This window comes from Gossypium hirsutum, chromosome A13 (genome assembly GCF_007990345.1).
Source record: "Gossypium hirsutum isolate 1008001.06 chromosome A13, Gossypium_hirsutum_v2.1, whole genome shotgun sequence".
Taxonomy (NCBI): domain Eukaryota; kingdom Viridiplantae; phylum Streptophyta; class Magnoliopsida; order Malvales; family Malvaceae; genus Gossypium; species Gossypium hirsutum.
Genome location: NC_053436.1, coordinates 12,454,687 through 12,460,047, shown reverse-complemented (window position 1 = coordinate 12,460,047; position 5,361 = coordinate 12,454,687). Strand labels below are relative to the sequence as shown.

The following is a 5,361-nucleotide window of genomic DNA, read 5'->3' as shown; positions in this document are numbered from 1 at the left end:
GTATTACTAAGCAAGCTACCTTGTGGTATTTCCAAAATTAACTTAGCAAGTTGACCTATTTGGTTCTTAAGCCCTTGAATCGATGCTTGTTGATTTTTCAACGCTGTGTCAATGTTTTGAAAACATGTTTCCGACACTGAGATAAACTTTGTCAACATCTCCTCAAGGTTTGGCTTTTTCTCTTGCTGATAAGGTGATTGTTGGAATCTTGGAGGGCATTGTGCTATCTGATTTCCTTGACCATCCCAAGAGAAAGTGGGATGGTTTATCCAACATGCATTATAGTTATTACTATAAGGGTTATTTTGATGCCTATAATTAATACCCATATAATTGATTTGTTTGTTCTCTATGCTAAGGGTGAAGGGTAAACATTCTGGATTATTTATTCCACCTCAATTTGTATCGGATTGCATCACCGGATGTACCTGTGTAGAAAGATATAAACCATCAATTTTCTTATTAAGTACTTCTACCTGGTTTGATAACATGGTGACTTGATCTAAATTAAAGACACCGGTTGCTTTCATCGGTTTTATCCTCATGACTTTCCATTGATAATTATTCAATGCCATCTCCTCAATAAATTCATAAGAAATTTTGGGTGTTTTATTTTTAAGTGTTCCATCGGCTATTGTTTCGATTAACTACCTAGTTGAGGGATTCAAACCATTGTAGAAGGTTTGAACTTGTAGCCATAAAGGTAACCTATGGTGGGGGCACCTTCTCTATAAGTTCTTGCATCTCTTCCATGCATCATATAAAGTCTTTAAATCAATTTGCACAAAGCTAGAGATGTCATTCCTCAACTTAATGGTTTTAGCCAGTGGGACGTACTTTAGCAAAACTTTCTCAGTCATTTGAGCCCATGTAGTGATGGAATCTTTCGGTAAAAAGTTTAACCACTATTTATATTTGTTCCTCAACGAGAAAGGGAATAACCGTAAGCAAATGGCATCGTCAGTGGCACCATTTATCTTAAAAGTGTCAGAGATTTCTAGGAAACTAGCCAAATAAGTATTTGGATCTTCGTCTTGCAAACCATCGAACTGAACAAACTGTTGTACTATGTGAATAGTGTTTGACTTCAGTTCAAAATTATTTGCAGTGGTGGTAGGTCTCACAATACTCGATTCAGCCCCAGTCAGAGTGGGCTTGGCATAATCATACATAGTATGCAAAACAGGAGTTACTTCGACTATAGGAGGTAGTTGAATATTCTGATTATCACCCATCTCCTTAATAATAATGATGTCCTCTTATTCGTCAACTATAATTTGTCGACTTTGTCTTACTTCTCTATGATTTTTACGAGCAGTACTTTCAATTTTAGAATCAAAAAGCAATAGTCTCAACGGGTTTCTTCTAGCCATAAACTAAATGAACTTATTAGAAGGAAACAAAAGAAAAATTATAATGTAAAAATTAAACTAAAAATAAAATATAAAAAATGGCTAAATTAGTAAAAATAAAGTGTTCCTAATATTTTAGGCCTCAGCAACGACGCTAAAAACTTAATGTATGTTTTCCGTACTAACTAAAATTTACGACAAAGGCAAGCGCACCTATCGAACAATAATATAGCTACAGTGAGTAGAGATATCGTATCCACGAGGACTAAAATTATTAGCAATTAATTTTTTCTTATTATTTAGCTGACAAAATTTGGAGTGATGAGTTTTAATCTAAAATTACTAAACTAATTTAACTAAGAACGCAACAGAGAATGAATCAGGAATGTAACAGCCCCATTTTGAGCCTAATCAGAACAGTGGTTTTGGGACCACATATCCAAGTAAAAAAACATTTAAATATTATTTTTCCACATTTATGATATGTGAATGAGCATGTGTGAAAATCTCGTATGAAAATTTGAATGTTTGTGTGCTTAATTTCAAAAAGGATTTAATCGTGTAAAATGTAAAAGTTGTCTGTTGTTTGTTAAAGTGCTTAATTGATTTGTCTTATTAAAGGAGAAGTCTTTAAGATGCAAATAGACCATTAGTCTAATGGATGGACATAAATGGTCATATGTTTAATGATTAAATGGTTTTATATCAAAGGGTAAAATTGGTAATTGGTTAATATGTTAATTAAATTAAGACCAAAATCCATCATATTCATTATTTTATGTGTTCATCCATCGAAAATACAAGGAAAATAAAAGATAAAAAGCTTCCTAGGGTTCAGCACTTTGATTTGGTGAATTAGGTATGTGTTTGCTCGGTTTTTGATAATTTCTACGTTTTTGTAATCGTTGCTTCATATTCTATCAGGCCCATGCCTCAATTTTTGATTTTGATGATGATTTTGAAATGTGTCATGGACATGAGCTTTATGTTGTTATATGATGAAATATGAAAGTCTGATGTTGGGTTTATATGTTTTGTCTTTTGATTTTTGATGAATTTGAGTAATTTGGGCTAAATTGTGAAAATGTTATTTTGAGGGACTAAAATATGAAATAAATGAAATGTATGGACTTGTATGAGTGCTATGAATATTCGGTCAAGCATGAGTGTATGTAAATTATGTGTATTTTGTGATTTTGTGAATTAGGGACTAAAGTGTCAAAATGTGAAAATGTGAGGTCTAGTTTGCAAATTTCCCTAAATATGTATCTATGGATTGTTTTGAATGAATTTATGATTGAATAAGTTAAATTTGAATTTATATAGATCAAGACTTAAAGAAAACGGAGTTAGATCGGGGAAAGTCGAAAGTTGTCGAATAACCGATTTCATCCATCCGAATCCGTACTAGGTAAGTCTATATACAAGTAAATGTGATTTGAATTGGAATATTAATGTTTAAATGCTATTGAACATTGATTAATGGCAATATGAGTTGAATACAAGAAAATCTGAGAAAGTTTCGATAATGTGACGACGTCCAAAAAGCCCCGTACAAACCATAGGAAAAGTTAGGATACATACGTTATAACATAGGATCCGGTATGTGTTTACGTGTAAGACCATGTATGGGACATCAGCATCGTATCTGATTTAGTGTAAGACCCTGTCTGGGACAGTGACATCGATGTTTGATTACATGTAAGACTAAGTCTAGGATGTTGGCATTGTATATGTTCTCTGAGTTATCCGTGTATCCTTACGTTTTCGAACGGTTCAAATGGGCATTCCGAGAAAATAAATAATTTGGTGAAATCATATCAGATTCAGGTATGTTTACTTTGTATAACCTAATTGAGAATGAAAGGTAAGTATTTGAATATGAGATTTGTGTTAGCATTGGTATACAAAGTAGAAATGATTTGATGATACTTGTTTGCTTTGAATGATATGTTTATTTGTATATGGCTTACTAAGCTTTTGAAAGCTTACTTTGTGTGTGTTTGCATTGTTTTATAGATATCGAAGCTATTGTGAGCTCAGGGATCATCGAGGATCATCACCACACTATCGAACTTTATTTTGGTACTTTGAAAATGTATATATTAAAGTATGGCATGTATAGGTAGAAGTTGTGGAATTATGTTTTGTGATGTACATATTTAGCCATGTGATATGGCTAGTTTGTGTTAGAACTTATAGTTTTATAATGGTATATGATATGTGATGCCAATGTGAAATTGTGCTATGTTTTGGTTGGCCAAAAGAAATGGTCAATGATGAGAAGTTTTGGTAAGTTTTGAGCATTTGATTGAATCATGTATTAATCATATGTTTAGGTATGATTTTAGTTCAAGTTTTGTTATGAATTGGTTGATGAATTGAGTTTTGAAATGATAGATAATGTTATAGCATGAATTATATATAGTTTGGTATAGATATTGACTGAAATGGTTGTGCATATATGTTTGGTTTGGTGTTTGTAGGTTGACCCAAATTGGGGTGGCAAATCGGCTATTCAAATGGCCTATTTTTGTCCACATGGGTAGAGACACAGGCGTGTGTCTCAGCCGTGTGCGATACACGGCTATGTGGCACGATCGTGTGTCCCCTGGGGTACCCTACAATTGTAAGTCAGGTTCGAGCACGGCCAAGGCACACGGGCGTGTGGCTAGCCATGTGGCTCAAGTCAGACTCGACCACGGCCAAGGCACATGAGCGTGTCTTGTGGCCGTGTGAGCAAGTCAGTATGTATGCCCCGTTTTGACACGACCTAGACACACGAGTGTGTCTAATGCCCTATAAGGCACACAGTCTGATTACACGGGCGTGTGACCTGTACTTTTTTGAAAAAAAAAGTTCAAGTTTTGAGAAAATTTTGTATGTCTTCGGTTTAGTCCCGACTCTTTTCTGGCGCATGTTTTAGGTCTCGAAGTCCTATATAAGGGACTCTATATTGATATTAATCTCTGATGCTTTGATGATTATAAAATGAAAGTTAAATGTTCTGATTCATCTGCTAAAGCCCGTTAACCCTAGTCCGGCGACGGATACGGATTAGGGGTGTTACGAGGAAAATAATCGAAAGATAACTAATGAGAGAGATAAGAACTCAAGAAATAATCCACCTAGACTCCTTCTATTATTATTAATTTGATTTAAACGATCTATTCACTTGGTGCCTTGATCCGCAGAAATCCCTGATTATGCTAATATCTCTTTTGAAAGTAGAAGCAACTGACTCTAGGTTAATTAATTGAAATCTCTTTCTAATTAAAACCCCTATTGTCGCATTAACTCAATCTATGGATTCCCTTATTAGATTTGACTCTAATTTGGTATATTTATGTTGTCCTATTTCTAAGATTGCATGCAACTCCACTCTGTTATGCTAGATCTATTGTTAAACAGGGACTTTACTCCACTGAATTAAGCACATTAAACATGAATTAAGTGGAGTTTCAATCATAAAACACCTTAATTTATGCAACTGATTTCCAATATTATCAAAATCTAAAATATTTTGAAAGTGGGGGAGGGTAGATTGTTGGAATATTTCCAAAATATATATGGTGTTTCAATAGTTGCAAATGAAAAGTTATAAGTGACCAAAAGTTGTCACTTGGTTACTAAACCAAAAGTTGTCACTTGATTACTAACCAAAAGTTGTCACTATTACTTTTTGCGAACTTGATCCAAATTCTAAAAGAAAAAGTCTACTAAACTATTAAGGTTATAATTAAGTAATTTCTTTTTGTTTCTTTGTTGTTGATGAATGATCTAGTTTTGTCTAATAAAGGAGGGGGTGGTGTTGGTGCCAATGATGATAGTAATACCCCCCCCAAAAAAAGAGTCAAATTTAAGGATATTGGACAGTAGTGAAATTATTAGGCAGAAACATCGAATACTATACACTTCTCAATCAGATTTTAAGCCTTTGAAAACCATCCCAACCATTTCATCTAATAATATGGAGAATGGGTATTTCCTTGTTATATTCCAAAATAAG

General features: G+C 33.9%; 1 non-coding gene across 1 annotated transcript; it reads left to right on the top strand.

Annotated features, from left to right (window-relative positions):
* Positions 1 to 705: 705 nt before the first annotated feature.
* LOC121213475 (small nucleolar RNA R71) lies at positions 706 to 812 on the top strand. The gene has a single exon (XR_005908856.1). It is a non-coding gene; the product is annotated as a small nucleolar RNA R71 (small nucleolar RNA).
* Positions 813 to 5,361: the final 4,549 nt, after the last annotated feature.